The 18,966-nt window shown below is 46.9% G+C and overlaps 1 long non-coding RNA gene across 1 annotated transcript in view; it reads left to right on the plus strand.

Moving 5' to 3' along the window:
- Positions 1-1,270: 1,270 nt before the first annotated feature.
- The window catches only part of LOC110292150, a 20,507-nt gene continuing 2,811 nt past the window's right edge, over positions 1,271-18,966 (plus strand). The window contains exons 1-2 of the long non-coding RNA XR_002377674.1: positions 1,271-1,371; positions 13,149-13,271. This is a non-coding gene — a long non-coding RNA (uncharacterized LOC110292150). The remainder of the gene's footprint in view (positions 1,372-13,148; positions 13,272-18,966) is intronic.

Consider the following 18,966-nt stretch of genomic DNA (forward strand, 5'->3'; position numbering starts at 1 on the left):
CGCCCCCTCTCTCTTTCTTTCTTTCTTTCTTTCTTTCTTTCTTTCTTTCTTTCTTTCTTTCTTTCTTTCTTTCTTTCTTTCTTTCTTTCTTTCTTATACCTCTGCATAACAATAAATGGGGCCCACACAGATCACATAAACAAATATCCAAAAAACATCCCAATGTTCAAGAAGCAAGGAGTAGAGATGAACACTTGTAACTCTAGTAGTCTGGAGACTGAAGCAGGAGAGTCACAAGTTTGAAGCCAGTCAGGGTTGTCATAGGGAGTTCAAACTTATCAAGATGCTATCTTTAGTTTGTTTTGAAACAAGGTCTTTCTGTATATCCCTGGCTGGCCTGAAACTCACTCTGTAGACCAACCTGGTCTTGAACTTGTAGAGTTCAAGGGCACTTGCCTGTGCCTCCCCAGCACTGGGACTAAAGGTGTGTGTCACCACACCCAGTCCCACAAATTAATTATTGAATTAAGGAATGAATAAAATTTAGTGGGAGGCTGAGAATGTGGCTCAGAGTGAAGGTTGTGCATGCACCCAGAACCCAGACCCACCCTGGCCCCTCCCACCCCTGGCATCACATAAACTCAGGGTGGTGATACATAGTTCCCAAAAACAGGAGAGATAGAGACAGGAAGGTCGGAAGTTCAAAGTTAAGACTCTCTCTCTCTCTCTCTCTCTCTCTCTCTCTCTGTGTGTGTGTGTGTGTGTGTGTCTGTCTGTCTGTCTGTCTGTCTCTGTCTCTCTCTCTCTCACACACACACTACAAACAATCATAACAGCAAAAAACCTTCATAACTAAACAATTGCTCAGTAAAGCAAAATAGACCTTTTCATATAGAGGATTGACAAACTTGAGGAAAACTTATACTATCCAGTGGCTAAATGTGAGCAGGTCATTATTTCAGGTGGGAAGCCGGTAGACAGACATACACTCTTTGGAGGAGGGAGTATACCCCAAAGCCAATAACTTCATCAAATAGGTGGTTATGACTTTTACACACACACACACACACACACAGTCTAGAGCTAGGCGTCCCAGGCTGGTGCTGTCACACAAGTCCATGAGCAGCTTGAGTCTTCTGTTTCTCTGCTTTGCCAGGCTTAACAGAAAACTTCTCTTTTGAAATTCACCTCCTCGTGACCTCCTGGTTACAAGATGGCTACATTACCTCAGGACCCAGGTTCACATTCCAGGCAAGAGAGGAGCAGCAAGGCGGAAGATGTAATGCCTCTATTAGGACAGTGCCTGCTTTCTCAGAGACCTCCAGCACACATTCCCTAAGGACCTGTCTGGAATCTGCCTGTTGCCTCTTTGAGAGAAGTCAGATGTTGACTCCTGAGCTGCTTCGAAGACCTCTGTTCTCCCCTCCTGTGGTGAGTAGACCTTTGATTCTGCTGCCTTAACTAGAGTAGATGGGTTAACCTGGAGCCTCCCTTTCCCCTTCCCCTCATTCTGTGTGTGCCTTTTCTGCCCACTGCCAGTGCCCAAGAGGCCTTGAGTCCCTGGAAGGGGCCAGACACCAGGGGCTGATGGACAGGAGTTAGTCTCCTAACCCTGCTGTGGACAACCCTATTTGAACTTAAATTCTCAAGCTGCCCTTTGGGAACTCTCAGCAGGATTTTATTTACATTACACAACAGTTTGTTTGCCTTCCCTAAAGCCCCCATTACCACCCCTAAAGGAGCTTTCACTTTAGGTTCCTCACAGAGAATCCGCACTTCCGCCACCTGCCTCTAAGCCTCTGGCCTTCCTGCTGTCCCTTGAGTAAGTGAAACTTGCAGGGTCTTTGCAGTGGCTTCCCCTGATGCCCGTGAGAGGTTCTTGTCTGGGTCTTTACTCAAATCTCACTTCACCGGTGAGGACTCCCTGAACAGCACTGCCTGGGATGGACTCATCTCTGGCCTCTGTTCTTGCCTGCACTTACCACTGCTTACCAGGATGTAATATATCCTGCTTCTTACCTTCCTGCCCACCAGAGCAGGCACTCAGACGCTAAGACCTTTGTCTCCTTAGTCACCCCTCCCCTGTACACCCTGCAGTGGGGTCAGTGTCTAATGAATGGTACTGGAGACTCTAGTTGGTTTTAGAGGATAAATAGCCTCTTTGGATTCCGTAAGCCATGTATAGAGATACCCAAATTGAGTCAGGACCTCCAAAAACCTCATGCCCTCAGGAAGGATCAGAGTCTTCAAGCAGGTACTTTTGTGCCACCAAGGTGGCAAACAGAAGTGCCCCCAGCCAGTAAATAGCTAGGGACATTGACAGATGTCCTTTGTCTCAGAGGCGGTGGAAAGACACAGGTAGGGTTTAAACTAAGGGAGGGGCAAATGGAGTGTAGCCAAGGCTGGGTGGTAACATGGGTGAGGTCAAGAGGGAAAAGCAGGAGGCTGGGAGGTCAGCTAGGAGCTCCCTTACCAACCCTCTTTCACCTGCCTTACTAGTGCCAAGTGCTGACCTGAGCTCTCGGCACCAGAGGGTGCTATAACCTAAGACACAGGCACCTCGGAACACACTCAGACTCCTGCTTCTAACTGCTCATAATTGCCGGTTTAGTCCGCTTCCCAGGAGCCCTGAACAAACCAGGCAGCTTCTTGGGCTCTCTTCAGCTCTAAAAGGAAGCAAAGTGTACACTTGGAAACTCTTTAGGGGCCAGGAGAGGGAGAGGTGAGCCAACAGGAACTCAGCACACAGGCCCTTGGGCAATCTTTGTACAGATTTGCATGGGCTCAGCTGAGTTTCATTTTTCTATGTAATAACCATTGAGGCGTGGAGTTCTTGGAGCTGGGAAGATAGGTGCTGTGGGAAGCACAGGAAACCGATGGTTTCCAGTGGGTTTCAAAGTGGGTTCCTGGAGCCAGCAGATTCAGGGATCCTTAAGAGTATATGAGAAATACAGACCCAGAGCCTACTGATCTGGGAGGTAGGGGCCGGCTAGGGGCTCACGGTGATGTACATGCAGGAGCGATTGTGAGTCGTTGGTTCAAAAAACTCACAGCACCGTGTATCGAGAGCTGCAACAGAATCTTCCAAGGCCTATGGAGCAGAACAAGGGCCAGGGGAAGCTTCCTAGTACCCTAGGAACTAACAAAGAGGCAAGAGATGGGTCTTCAAGCTTAGAAGATATTGTTCCAAGATGGATGGAGAGAGAGAGAGAGAGAGAGAGAGAGAGAGAGAGAACATCCTGGAAAACATCAGATCCAGGGGTCCTCACAAAAGGCTTAGCCTTCCTCCTGCTAGCTCTGGACTTTTCTCTAGGCAGCTTTCTGACTTTGAAACCTGTCTTCCAAACAAGCTGCCCATAATTAATAATTCATTCATTTCCACTACTTATTAATCAATACCTATGGAGCTCCAATCAGAGTTTTTGATTAGCACGGGATGTCCAGACTTCCTACTCTGAATTAATAATGATAGTAACTACTAGCTGCTTCGGCCTACCAGGCTCGCCGCCAAGCCCTCCATGTAGACAAGTTGTTCCAGTGACCACCATAAATGGGGTGCTCTTATGGCCCTCATTTTACTGAAGGAACTTTCACCAAAAGAGGCTAAACCTGTTCCCTAAAAGCACATCTCCAGATGATGTCTACCCTAAGCTAGTCCTCCCTGCCAACAAACACGAGCCACATGCTTTCTTCTGTCCCAGGAATGATGGAATTCTGGCCCCAAAGATACCCAGCCTACCATCCCCTGAGCAAATGCTAGCTAGTTCGTTCCATGCATTTAGAAAGACTGAAATAGCTCCTGGTACATGTTTCTATCTTGGGCATTCCCTAGAGTTCTGGGGCTCCAGGTCTGAACCACTGAACTGGTACAACCTTCTCTCTGCACCCCTCCCCAACCTGCTGTACACATAGCAGTGTGCAAAACTGAAGAGGGGTGGGGTGGCACAGTAGGAAGCACCCCTGCAAGGCCTCCCTCAAAGCATCCTGACACCAAGGTCCTTGAGCCATCATCCCTATCTCCTTCCTTTCTACACTCTCCTTTGCCTTTTTGCTTCTTTCTTTCTCAAGTATTCAGTGAGCTCCTACTCTGTGCCAGACCCCTTGCACTGGGAACAGAGGAGCACACAAGTTCCTCACAGTATGATTTCTGATTTCTGTCTCTTGTTATCTCCACCATGAAGCAAATTCCAGCAGATGTCAGCAGCAACAGTATCCAGAATGGAATATGGGAACATGGAGTCCCCTGCAGCCACCCCCCTGCACCCATCTCCATCTCCCCCTGCACCCACCTCCTCTTGCACCTAGCTAGCTCCCCTGCACCCATTCCTCCTCACCCATACCCCCTGTACCCATCTCCATTTCCCCCTGCACCCACCTCCCCTCGCACCCACCTCTCTCTGCACCCACCTCCCCCTGTACCCATCCCCCCTGCACCCATCCTCTCTGAACTCACCTCCTCCTGCACCCACCTCCTCCTGTACCCATTCCCCCTGCACCCATCTCCCCTGCACCCATCTCCCCCTGCACCCACCTCCCCCTGCACCCATCCCCTCTGAACTCACCTCCTCCTGCACCCACCTCCTCCTGTGCTCACCTCCCCCTGCACTGACCTCCCCCTGTACCCATCCCCCCTGCACCGACCTCCCCCTGTACCCATCTACCACTGCATCCACCTCCCCCTGAGCCCATCCCCCTGCACCCTTCCCCCTACACCCATCCTCCTCTGCATCTATCTCCCCCTGGAAAGACTCTGCCCCCCCCCCAGTCCTTCTCTTCCTCAAAGAAATCATCTGATAAGGCTGCTGGAAGGATCGCTCAGTGGTTCTGAGCACTGGCTGCTCTTCCATAGGAAGATACTACATGGTATCTCATAGCTATCTCTAACTCCAATTAGGGGATCCAATGTCCTCTTCTGGCCTCCACAAACACCAGGCACACACATGGTACACAGATGACATACATGTAAACAAAACACCCATACATAAGCCAGGAGATGGTGTCACACACTTTAATTCTAGCACTCAGAAGTCAGACAGACAGCTCTCCAAGTTTGAGGCTAGCCTGGTCTACAGAGTGAGTTCCCAGACAGCCAGAGCTACACAGAGAAACCCTGTCTCAATAAATAAATAAATACCCACAAACCACACACATAGAATAGATGAATTAAAAGAGAGAGAGACCGTCTGGTAAGCTGCTGTGCTGACTCCATTCTCCTGCCAGCCTTCCTTCCACTAACTATTGCTAGCCAGCTTTCTGCCTTCCTTGAATCAATTGCATAGCCAGGCTGATCCTGAATGTTGCTTTGAGAGTGTATATACCAACTGGGAAAACTCAAGGAATAGAGAACACTGGGAATCTCAACCTTTACCTTCAGACAAAATAACTTAATATTTTGGTGTGTAAATTTTCATATATATATATATATATCATAACATATAACCCAATGAATACATATATGTGTGCTTGTGAATAAATATATGGACAGTTAAGAGATAATTTTTCAAAATGCAAGTTTAAGTATGATGAAATGTTAAAATATAAACTATGCTTCAAGTTACAATGTGCTATCTTTAATATAGCATACACATTGCATGTCATTTGGCTTGCTTTCTGTTCAGTTTAGGACACTGAATCATGGACTTCTTCCTGCACTGGCATGTGTGGACAGACATATCTGTTGTTCTTTCAGCCACTCCTACCATGTGGACTCACTGGAGCACGAACTGCCCAGTCCTGCTCGGGCTCCTAGGAGCCTTTGGCCTGTGTTTTTTTTTTTTTTTTTTTTGGTTTTTTGAGACAGGGTTTCTCTGTATAGTCGTGGCTGTCCTGGAACTCACTTTGAAGACCAGGCTAGCCTCGAACTCAAAAATCCGCTTGCCTCTGCCTCCCAAGTGCTGGGATTAAAGGCGTGCGCCACCACTGCCCAGCCGACTTTGGCCTTTCATTATGCCCAGCAACAACTCTGCATTTATCTTTGCTCACTTTTGCTAGGATTTCCATAAAAATAAATCCCCAGAGATGACACTAATTTGATCAAATGGCCGGTAAGCATTAAGTTCTAATGGACATTTACAATTCTTTCTCCAACAATAATGCACCACTTTACAGCCATGCCAGCAGAGCACAGACATCTGTGGACACTCTTCTGAAAACTTGGTTTGCTTGTTTGTTGCTAATTTGACAACTGAAAAACATTTGCTGGGTCTGGGTGTCACATTTGCAATCCCAGCTAAGTAGCTAGGCTGAATAATTTAGCCCCTCTCTCCAAATAAAAAGTAAAAAAAAAAAGGGGGGGGACTGGAGAGATTGATGAGTGGATACGAGTGTACTACTGTTGCTGAGGACCTGGGTTCAGTTCGCAGCACCTACATCATGAGGCTCACAACTACCTGAACTTCCATCTCCAGGGCATCTGACACCCACTTCTGGCCTCTGCAGGCACCTGCACACATGTAGTGCACATAACTTCATGAACATACACACACAAGCACTCAAATAAAAATGATTTGTTTTGAGATAGGATCTCATTGTGAAGCCATGAGTGTCCTGGAACTTGCTATGTAGACTAGTTTAGCCTTGAACTGATATATACCTGCCTCTGCCTCCTGAGAGTTGGAATTAAAGGTGTGCGCCACCACACTTGACTAAATTGATTTTTTTTTTTTTAAAGTAAAAGGGTGGCTGGGGGTATAGTTCAGTGGCAGAATGCTTGCTTAACAAGCTTGAGTCCCTAAATTCAATCCCCAGGACTGAAGGAAGGAAGGAAGGAAGGAAGGAAGGAAGGAAGGAAGGAAGGAAAGGAAGGAAAGGAAGGAAAGGAAGGAGGGAGGGAAGGAAGGAGGGAAGGAAGGACGGAAATAATACGTTTGAACTTTTTCTGCAGAATGACTGCCATCTTGGTAAGATGTATTTCATGCATTAGTTGTTTTTTTCCCCACTTTGTTTTGATGAAACACCAAACAGAAGTAATTTAAGGGAAGTTTTATTTTGCCTCATCGTTTTGGGGAATTTCGCCTATCTTGGCAAGAATGGCACGGCTGTGGGAACAGGAGGTGGCTGGTCACTTTGTCTACAGGTGGGAAGAGGAACGAGATAAATGCTGGCGGTCAGCTCCCTTCTTCTGTTTTTTCCTTTTTAGTTTCCTTTCCAAACTTTTCTAGCTAGATCATCATCTAGAGAGCTGCAAAGCCTTCCTCTTTGTTAATGCCCTGGGGAGGGAGGGAAGGAAGAAGGGAGGGAGGGAAGGAGAGAGAACTCAGACAATTGAGCCATATTTGTTGTGTGTAGGGGCCAGAGAATGGCTTTGGGTCCTTGCTCTGTCACCCTCTGCCTTAGTCCTTGAGGCAGGATCTCTCACTCAGCTTGGAGCTAGACTGATGGCCAGAAAGCTTTAGTCATCCCTCTCACCTGTGCCCACCTCAACCCCACCAATGCTTGGGTTCAGGAGCACACAGCCACATTATGTTTTTGTTTTTCACACATGAGTGCTGAGACTCTAACTTGTTACTGTCACCAGCTGGGCCATCTCTCCAGACCCCTGTTAATGCCTTTAGCATGAGGTCAGAATGTCTCCTTACAGTGAATCGGATCTCTCTGACACATGCTTGTTCATTCATTTAGTAACTCTTTACTATTAAGCTGCCTTGACTTAGGACCAGGTGGAATCTGAGGAGGCATGACCCTGCCTCATATGCTGAATTTAGAAATTAATTCTCAAAGCTACTTGAGTTCCAAGAATCCCACATTCCAGGAATAATTCCCCCATCACTCCCGGGAGCTCTTCTGGAATCCATGTTCAGATCTAGTAGCTTTTGGATTTCCTTCATCTATGGGTTGGCCAAGACCAGGGGTAACAGCCAAAGGAAGATGAATTTTAAATAAACTTGATTTCAACTCCAACTGTGTTGGAGAGACCCTTGTCTGTCTCATCCTGTTCCCATCAGATTAGAGAAATTCAAAGCAAAAAGAACTTCGGGGAAACAGAAAAACTGAGAAGGCTAACATTTAGAAGTTCTCTGAATTCCAGCAGCAAAGAGCAGCCAGATGTGTAGCCTTGGGCGTGTGGCCAAATTTCTCCAGGTTCCATCCCACCAGCACAGATTCAACAGATAGGTGTGGCTCCAGGAGCATCTCTCACAGACCGTTTTACTTGATCCTCAAAAGGCTCTCTCCAGCCTGTGTTATTCCTCCTGGTTTACATACAAGAGCCAAGATACCAAGAGGAAAGCATGGTGCCCAAAGCCACTCATTTAGAAGGGGCAGAGCTGGCAAGCGGTAAGGATCTCCAATCCCTCACCTGTCTGGCAACCCTACAGGTGGTTTGTGTGTGAACTACCAGCCCTGCCATGGATTAGGGGATCTTGCTGCATTCTGGGCATGTTTGAACCACTATGAAGCTGGAGAAACGACTCCATTGTTAAGAACACTTACTGATGTTACAGAGGACCTGGGTTCAGTTCCCAGCATCTACATGGTGGCTCACAACCGTGTGTAACTCCAGTCCTAGGGGATCTGATGTCCTCTATGGCCTCTACAGCACCAGGCACATGCATGGTGCAGACATATAACACACACAAGAGTAAGAACTAGACATACATATTTGTTGCTTTAAGCTATTAAAATAGTGAGGTTGTTTGTCCTGATACAAACGAATGAAAAATATCTTTAATAGGAGCTTGATTCATAGGCTGTGAAGTGCTCGCATGTGCAGCTCTGTAAACAGCAGTCAGATAGGAATTGATCAACACACACACTCACAAAGACATGAAAATAGGAAGGGACTTGTTGGTAAAACAATGTATTGAATGGGAATGAGAGGGGTTGAGAAAGATAATGGGGGTGAAAATTACAAAATACATTACATACACATACAAATTTGTCAAAGAATTAGAAAGCCATGGCTGATTGAGGAAGACTATATGCCAGCAGTTTCTAGCACACTCTTTTATGAAGGTCAAAATTATTAACTTTGGACATAACCTTCTGTCTTAGTTAGGATTTTACAGACACCATGACCAAGGCAAGTCTTATAAGGACAACATTGAATTGGGGCTGGCTTACAGATTTAGAGGTTCAGTCCATTATCATCAAGGCAGGGACATGGCAGCATCCAGGCAGGCATGGTGCAGGTGGAGCTGAGAGTTCTCCGTCTTTATCTGAAGACTGCTAGTGGAAGACTGGCTTCTAGGCAGCTAGGATGAGGGTCTTAAAGCCCACACCCACAGTGACACACCTACCCCAACAAGGGCACACCTACTCCAACAAGGGCCACACCTGCTAACAGTGCCACTCCCTGGGCAGAGCATATGCAAACCATAACACCTTTTCTTTTCCCTTTTTCTTTTCTTTCTTTTCTTTTCCTTTTCTTTTTCTCTTTCTCTTTCTTTTTCTTTTTCTTTTTTCTTTTGGTTTTTTGAGACAGGGTTTCTCTGTATATCCCTGGCTGTCCCGGAACTCACTTTGTAGACCAGGCTGGCCTCAAACTCAGAAATCTGCCTGCCTCTGCCTCCCGAGTGCTGGGATTAAAGGCATGCGCCACCACGCCCAGCCATGACACCTTTTCTAAGGAAGGAACACATTTAGCTTAATAAACTATGATAAAGAGGAGGACAAGAATGACCAGGATGAGATCCATAACAGTGTTCCCTCGTGTGAAGGACTGGAAGGGCTAATTTATCACAGGGCACAGGAGGTGCCACACCCCGGCCCTCCATACTTTCAAGGACCCACAAAGATATTTTAACTTCTTTAAAATAAGAAGGAAATTAATCTAAACTTTTAGATTAAAGGATAGTTTTAATCTATAAATACATATTTTGCATACTACTGATTAAGTACTATGATATAAATATACGTACACACACAAATATTTGTGTATGTGTACACACAACGGCAGAAAAAGCCTATAAAGGTGAAAGCATCTGGTATTCGTAAAATCAGAATAGGGGGCTGGAGGGATGGTTCAGTTGTTAAAGAACACTGACAGCTCATCCACAGGGCTACTTTTTGACTCCCAGCACCCACAAGGTGGATCACAACTGACTGGAATGCCAGGCCCCGGGAATCCGATGCCCTCTTCTGGCTTGCATAGGCACTGTATGGTAAAGAGAGAGAGAGAGAGAGAGAGAGAGAGAGGAAAATATAGACATAGAGAAAGAAAAAAAAAGGAAGGAAAGAAGGAAGGAAAGAAGAAAATTTTAAATGTGGTATTGGGGATGGAGAATGGGGCACAGGATGTAGGAATTTGTAGTCAGTACTTGCATGGTAGGGTTATGATCAAGCTTTGGTTTTGGTGGTATATTACCAAAAATAACTGTAAGGATAAACGACAGGAACCAATACGAAAAGTGTGCCATAAAACACCTATTATGTTGATGTAGTTGTGTGTATCTTTAGCCGGCTCCTATGATCGTGTACTTTTAGATCAGATTTTGTATCTGAAATAGTTGCAAAAATTCTTCGTCAAATTTACTTTAAAAAGTAATTTATCCTACAAATGACTATCATATTTTTTGCAACCATTTAAACAATTAGGACAATTGAAGCTTTTCTCAAAGACTCCAACAGCATTTCCTTTTCTGCCATAAATGAATAGAATCACTTGAAATGATATAAGTGAATGCTAAGTTCAATAAAGCTTTGTTTACTAAGTATTTCAAAATACTAATAAGTAAAATGCATATTTGAGAAGAGTCCATTGTTAGAGAAGTCAGCCTTGCTCATTGTTAGAGAAGTCAGCTTTCAGCCACCTTGGGTATTGTCCATTAAAAGAACAGAGCTTCCAGGCAGACCCAAGTGGTTTAGAAACCTGGGGTTTATATAATTTTGAGGATCGAGGGGTGCTTTGAGAAAAAGATTTCAGAGTAGGAGTGGTGGTCTGTGCCTGTAAATCCAGTGCCCAGGAGACTAAGGTTGGGGGATTGTGAGTTAGAGGCCAGCCTAGCTTCATAGCAAGACCTTGTTTCAAACACACACAGGAAGGAAGGAAGGAAGGAAGGAAGGAAGGAAGGAAGGAAAGAAGGAAGGAAGGAAGGAAGGAAGGAAGGAAGGAAGGAAGGAGGAAGGGTGAGAGGAAGGGAGGAATTTTATGTTTCTAGAGAGAGAAACTATCTTCTTTACAGCACAGTTTATTCAAAGTATTTTTTTCTGGGTAATTTTTGGAAAGTTTCTTCTAGCTTCACAACATGCTATCGGTCATGTTGTGTTGTATAAAGGAAGGGAAAGGGAGGGTGGTGGAGAGAGGAGGGAAGGAAAGAGGGAGAGAAAGGGCTTGAAAAATATCTCCTCCTCCTTCTCCTCCTTCTCCTCCTTCTCCTCCTTCTCCTCCTTCCCCAAGGTCTTCACTCTCCTGTACATCTTTGCTATAGATCTGGCAGTTGTGGCCACTAAAGAGTCAAGAGTTCAGTTCTACCCTATCAACTCTGGGCTTGGCCATTGCCTTGCTCTGGGCAATGGAATTGAGCAGAAGGGATAGCTTGCAGTCTAGATGCTATCCTCTACCTATTAAGCACACTGCTCCCTGCAGAACACTGCATAACACTTGGAGAAGAGCCATCCAGTGTTCTGGCCCAGATAACCTAATGTACCCCCCCAGACTCCCCCAGACTCCCCCAGACCCCCCAGGCCCCCACAGACCCCCCCACACACACCGCACTGTAGCCTACTAGGCTGGATCTGCAGCTTTATGCAAATCCTTCACTGTGGTTAGGGGTAGGAGCCCCTGTGCCCTGGGGCAGTGTGTTACAGAGTAGAATTGCAGAGTGTGTTGGATCTGCAGATCTATGCAAATCCTTCACTGTGGTTAGAGATTAAGAACCCTTGTACCCTGGGGTGGTGTGCAACACAGCAGTATTGTGCAAAATGTGAAGACCTGTGGGCAATGAGGGAATAAATCACAGTGAGATAAAACAGTTTTTAACAGTTGGCCAATAGCTTGGCAACCATGATGGACTTTAGAAAATGCAATATTTTCTGGTTAGCAGCTTGTCCGTTTTTTGCCTCTATGATTTCTTACATTTTTTTTTTTTTACTCCGTTGTCATTGATTGCCTCTTCATCTATGGCAATTTTGTAATTTTTTTTAATTTCTGAAGACAGAAAAAAATGGCTCCCCTTCTCTACATGATAACTTTTTTTTAACCTTTTTTTTTTCCTTGATAATTCCCAGAAATTTCTTTCAGCTCCATGGCGCACTCTGGCCGTGCTGTAGAGTGGTTAGGGTCGTTGTTGATCTTGGGGACTCCTCTAGGTTTCTTTCAGGGCATCTCCAGTGTCCTTGCACAACTACTAAGCCTGGATCCTTTTCATTGCGCTCATTGCCCAGCTTCTCAGCAGCAGCCTTCTGGAGGGCTGGATCTCGGCCTTCTTAGCACTTCAGTAACTTGTGTAAACTAGAAAACATATTTAAATTTTGTTTTACCAATGTCTACGTGTCTTTTACTAAGGGACCCTGAGGCTCCGAATACCTTTTTCCCCCCAAATGTACCATTTCTTTTTTCCCTGGTGTTCAAATGTGTGCTGGTGCGTGTGGGAGCCAGGGCACGGCCTCCAATGTCAGCAAGCCCTAGGGATGCCCCAGTCTTTGCCTCCCCAGAGTCAGGATTATGAGCACAGACCACCGAGTGCATGTGGCATTTTACATGGCTGCTGGGGATTGACTGGGCACCCCATGCTCCTGCAGCGGTGGTAAGCACTTCCCCCGCTGAGCTGTCCCTGTCCCTGGCATGGAGATGTTTTCAATGCCATTTGCTTTACCTCACTTGATTTCTATTGGTTTCATTGTCCATCTCTATGGCTTTTATTTCATATTCTGTTGCCTTAAATATTTTTTTCTTTTTGGTTTTTCGAGACAGGGTTTCTCTGTGTAGCCCTGGCTGTCCTGGAACTCACTTTGTAGACCAGGCTGGCCTTGAACTCAGAAATCTGCCTGCCTCTGCCTCCCGAGTGCTGAGATTAAAGGTGTGCACCACCACTGCCCGACATTTTTTCCTTTATTATTATATCTAAGTACACTGTAGCTGTCTTCAGATGCACCAGAAGAGGGCGTCAGATCTCATCATGGATGGTTGTGAGTCACCATGTGGTTGCTGGGATTTGAACTCAGGACCTTCAGAAGAGCAGTTGGTGCTCTTAACCACTGAGCCATCTCTCCAGCCCCAACTTAAATATTTTTACATCAAGTATTTAACATATAAACACAAAAACGGACAGGTGGAGTCAGTGAGCTGGACCAAGGCTATTGCTACTCAAGATGACCTGAGTTTGACCTCAAGAACCCAGGGTGAAAGGAGAGAGCTGACTCCCAGAAGATGGCCTCTGACCACCACAACACAGGTACTGTGGCACACGCATACACACACACACACACACACACACACACACACACTGGAATAAAATAAACTTTAAAAAATGGAAGGCAACCCCATATACATTCCCAAATCAGAAATTTGTGAGGCATGGTGACACACTCCTGTAATCCCAATATTTGGGAAATGTAGGCAAGGAGATCAGGAATTCAAAGTCATCTTCAGTTACATAGCAAATTCAAGACTATATCAGTCTCAAAAACAAAACTTAACTAAACAAACAAACAACAACAAAACTAAACAAATAAGCACTCTCAAAGAAGCATGTAATTTATTAATTGTTCTATTAAAAATCAAGTTTCCTTTAGGCTGGGGAGATGGCTCAATTGGTAAAGCATTTGCTGCACAATCATGAAGACCCAAGTTCAATTCCCACTACCCACGCAAATATCTGGGTATGGAACCACATGCTTGCAAAACAGCATTGGGGAGGCAGAGACAAGAGGATCCATGGGGCTCTCTGGACAGCAGAGCCTAGCCTAATTCATGATTTCCAGATCAGTGGGAAATACTATCTCAAAAACAAGGCAGGGAGCTGGGGAGCTGGGTGGCTGGGAAGCTGAGGGGCTGGGGGGCTAGGGAGCTGGGGGCTGGGGAGCTGGGGGGTTGGGGAGCTGGTGGCTGGGGCCTGGGGAACTGGGGAGCTGGCTCAATGGGTAATGTGCTTGCTATGCAAGCATGCAGACTTGAATTCCTGAATTTAGATCTAGGAGCCATGCAAAGCCAGGCATGGTAGCACATCTGGAATCCAGTGCTCCTACAGTGAGAAGGGAAGCAGAGCCAGGGGAATTCCCAGAACCTCACTGACTAGCTAATATCAGCAAACAAGAAGAAACTGGCTCAAGCAAGCCAAGGACCCAAGATTGTCCTCTGACGTGTGCACTATAACAAGCTTGCACTGGTACCCATGAACACATGCATATACATCACACACACACACACACACACACACACCGCACACACATTCCTCAAATATACATATTTTTAAATCAAGGTAGATAATACCTAATAAATGATACTTGAGGTTGAACTCTGACTTTTACTTGAATACCATGCTACCTCATGAGTACACACACACACACACACACACACACACATACACACACACCAGTAGCCACTCCTTCAGAGGACCACTCAGAGCAGTCTCCTTATCACTGTCCAGTTTAGACTTTTTTCATCATTTCCCAAATTGATCTGTTGTCATATTACATGCTGACACATTTGCTGTCTGTGTCTTCTAGAGAAAGCCAAAGGCCTGGGATTCATATCACCATCATGCCCTCAAGGACAATGACTGCAAAATATTGGTTTATTTTTGCATGGATGGATGAAGCTCCTGAGAGACATCACAGGAGATGTCTGGACTGTGACTTCTGTCAACTGTCTTGCTTCCTGCCAGGATCCATGAAGGGCAGTGTAGGAATCCCCTGTAGGCTTTCTCTCCTTTGTACTCAAACTGGTCTCCACTTGAATCTCTTCTTCACAAAAAAGGAGCTAACCATCCTCCGCCCCAGCCCTTTTTGATGTAACTCAGGTGATGCATGCCTGCCCCTTCCCCCAACTCAAAATCTCGGTTCAACCTATAATTACCTCGCCTACTTTTGCATCCTTAATATAGTATGATCTGACTCTCTCTGTTATTTTTACTTCCCTTAAATGATTAACCCCATCTGCAACCTCAGGCTCATCTTGAGCGCATCCCAGACGGAAGACAACACACCTGCTGTGTGGAGTAACTGCTTCTGCCAGATTCCGACTCTGATGTGCATCTCCATCGCTGCTCCTCTCTCACCCACACACACTCCAGGAGTCACTCCATCCTAGATCTCCTTGTCACTTCTCCTTCCCCACAGTGGGGTGCAGACCCCAGTCCTCACCTCCCCGGCTGCCTGCAGTCCTGATCTCTCCCCCCACTTTTCCTCTTCCTCAGTTTCATCTTGAAGCGCAGCATCTGTCCCGGCTGTATGGAATGCCCTCACACCCTCACATCCTCACATCCTCCTAGACCAGCCTCATTCCCATCTTGACCTAAACACAATACCCTCTGAGAATCTTTCTTTGAAGCCCTGGCCAAGCCTGGCTCATCTGCCTTATGCTCCCATGATGTAAAGCACTGAGACGAGGTCTCCTAATGTCGCCCCCAGGCTGGCCTTGATCTCCTAGTCCTCTTGCCTCAGCTTCTGGAGGGCTCAGACAGGCTTGTGTCATGACATCCATCTCTGGCTTTTGCCCTTGACACTTGACGGAAACATCATGAACTAATTACATGTACACTTGCTAACTCAATGTCCATCTTCCCCACAACACAGTAAACCTCGTAAGGCAAAGCCAACTACTATAATCACAGCATCTACCTACTAGAGCCTTGGTGTACTAGGCTAGGTACTGCTCCTTGGCGGTACCCTGTAAGACACACTCCACCCTTCACTGCGATATGAACAAGGAGAGTAGCCTGCCCAAGATATCTGAGGTCACTGCTTCTCTCTCTCTCTCTCTCTCTCTCTCTCTCTCTCTCTCTCTCTCTCTCTCTCATATTCCTATTATGACTGGCTAGTTTTGTGTCAACTTGACACAGTTGGAGTCATCACAGAGAAAGGAGCTTCAGTTGAGGAAATGCCTCCATGAGATCCAACTGTAAGGCATTTCCTCAATTAGTGATCAAGGGGGAGAGGCTCCTTGTGGGTGGGACCATCTATGGGCTGGTAGTCTTGGTTCTATAAGAGAGCAGGCTGAGCAAGCCAGGGGAAGCAGCCAGTAAAGAACGTCCCTCCATGGCCTCTGCATCAGCTCCTGCTTTCTGACCTGCTTGAGTTCCAGTCCTGACTACCTTGGTGATGAACAGCAGTATGGAAGTGTAAGCTGAATAAACCCTTTCCTCCCCAACTTGCTTCTTTGTCATGATGTTTGTGCAGGAATAGAAACCCTGACTAAGACAGCCCCTATCTCTCAACACAAGACCATGACAGTGGCTCTGGATAGGCAGGGGCTCGGCATGGACTGGACTCATGAATCTATCTCCTTGTGCGCAGCTAGTACTTTCAAAGAGTGGGAAAAGAGTTGGGTCCTGCCCTCTATCACCAAGGTTTCTCTCAAAGGAAATCTGGGGGTGCAGAAAAGGATATTATTTTCTCAGTATTGGTGTTTTACCTGTATGTATGTCTGTGTGAGGATATGGGATCTTGGAGTTACAGACAGTTTTGATCTGCCATGTGGGTGCTGAGAATTGAACCTGGGTCTTCTGGAAGAGCAATTAGGTCTCCTAACTGCTGAGCCATCTCTCCAGCACCACAGAAAAAGGCTCTTAGGGAACGTGCTCTTTGTAGCCCAGAAAGAGAAGGAGCTGAAGAGGGTTTAGGGCAGGCAGGATGACCATGGTGCTGGGACTGACTGGGCACATGAGCACCACTGAGGGAGCCTGGAGTCTGCCCTCTGAGACTTGTACGGTGAGGAAGCCCAGGCCACGAGGAAAAGGCCTGTGCTCAGACCAGGGCCGGGAACTGTGAAGGACCAGGACGAGAGCGGATGCTGTAGGCCAGCTGGGTCTGAGAATCAGGCTGCATGGTCACAGCCATTGGTGAAATCCTGGCTTGAAAAGGCTAACGAGGCTGTTTTCCTGGATAGTTCCTTAGAGCCTTGGCATAATGTGGTGTCTCAGGTCCCAAGACAGGGATTTATGAGCCTCATTTCCGACATGGCTTATTAACCCAACAGCACATTTGTCATAAAGGGGAAAGTGGGTGGGCCAAGGGCTTGGAGCAGAGGAGAGTCTCTGTGACTGAGGAGTCCCAGGGCTCTCCTAGAGAGCAGCTGGAAGGAACCTGAAGCAAGGTAGTGACAGGGCTGAGCCTGCATGCGTGCACACACACACACACACACACACACACACACACACACACCCTTCAGGGCTAATCTTGGTTGTCAACTCGATTGAATCTGGAATCAACTAAAACACAGCCTTCTGGACACTCCTGGGAGGTGTCTCTTGGTCAGATTGTTTGAAGCAGGAAGGGCCACACTAACTGTAGGAGGCAGTATCTGGTGACAGCCTAGGTGAAAGGGTATGGAAGGAAGAAACGTTGCTTTTTGCCTGCTTGCTTTCGCTTTTGCCTGCAAGTCCACCCATCCTGCTGCTGTATAGTCTAGTTACACTGCATCCCGTAAGCCCACCTAATAAATTCCTTTTTAATAACATCCATCCTATCATCTCTGCTCCTTCAGAGACTTGACTAATACAAGCGCTCTACAATGCCCATATGGTTTCCCCAACACCAAAGCGGGGAGACCGGAGACTCATAGAAGCTGATGGCTCCTCTCCTCCTTGCAAGTGGCAGCCAATTATTAGATCTGGCTAAAGAGCCCAGGGAGCTCTTGGTGCTGTCCCCTGAGAGCTTCCAGAGCTCCCCATAGAGACCAAGAGGCCATCAGTGAGCAGTATGGGCTCCTCCCAACAACATATCCCCAGGAGACTAAAACTAGAGCCACCATGGTGGGGGAGGAGGGTGGGCTTCGGACTACCTGTACCTTTCTGCCCCACTCTGTCCCCTTTGTGTGAATGGACGGTCATTCGGAGTTCCGGTCATCTCTATCACCTTCTGCTGGGTAAACTGAGCAAGCAGGTCACCTCCCAGGTCTGAGTCTCAGTATCACTTGTATCAAGATGGCAGCTCTTGTTCCTCCTGCTCCATCTGGCTGAGATGTGGCTCTGCTTGGAGAATCCCTGACTAGCACACATAAGGCCCTGGGTTCAATCCCCAGTACTACATAAATTTAGGTGGGATGGCACATATCTGTAATCTCAGCCCTGGAGAGGTAAACACAGGAGGGTTATGGCACGTTTAAGACACGCCTGAGCTACATAGTGAGTTCTAAGCCAGCCTGGGCTACAGCATGAGACCCTGTCTCAATTAAAAACAAAAGCAGCAAAAGAAACAATAAAGAGGAGAGTACTGTTGTGTGGGGTCATGATGAGGACCAGCACTGACTGAATATAAAATATACCCCAGGAACCTTTCTGAGAGTCACATACAAAGCTGTGTAAGTCACCAGAGCTGGTATATATACCCAGGGCCCACACACTCAGCTGCTCCTTCATCTTCCACAGCAAGTACCACATAAACTCTGTGTGGGAGACCATGAGAACCAGAGTTACCAATAAGCAGTTTTCCCGGGCTCCTGCCGAGGCCTGACCTGGAGAGTTCCAACAAACTCATGCACCCATCACCTCTCACTCCCCTTACTCTTTCCAGATGTGTGTATGGAAGGCTAGGAAGAGGCTCAGTCAGAAAATGCTTGCTATACAAGCATGAGGACCCGAGTTCAGTTCCAGACACCATGCTGTAGAGTACAAGCCTGGGTATGTGGTGTTCCCTTGTAATCCCACCACTAGGGAGGTGGAGGCAGAACCTGAAGCTTGCTGGTTGTCCAGCTCCGCATACATAACAAGCTCCAGGCCAACAAGGGACCTTGTTTATAAAAGCAGGGGATGGGGTGACACCCAAGGTTGACCTTTTGTGTGGCCAGGGTAGCAGGCCTGGAGCAAGAGTGGGGTTGAGGCATGTCCAAATCCCTGGAAATCTCCTGAAACTGACAGGAGTAAGACTCCTCCCTCCCTGCCTCCCTGCCTCCCTGCCTCCCTGCCTCCCTGCCTCCCTGCCTCCCTGCCT

This window comes from Mus caroli, chromosome 4, assembly GCF_900094665.2.
Source record: "Mus caroli chromosome 4, CAROLI_EIJ_v1.1, whole genome shotgun sequence".
Taxonomy (NCBI): Eukaryota; Metazoa; Chordata; class Mammalia; order Rodentia; family Muridae; genus Mus; species Mus caroli.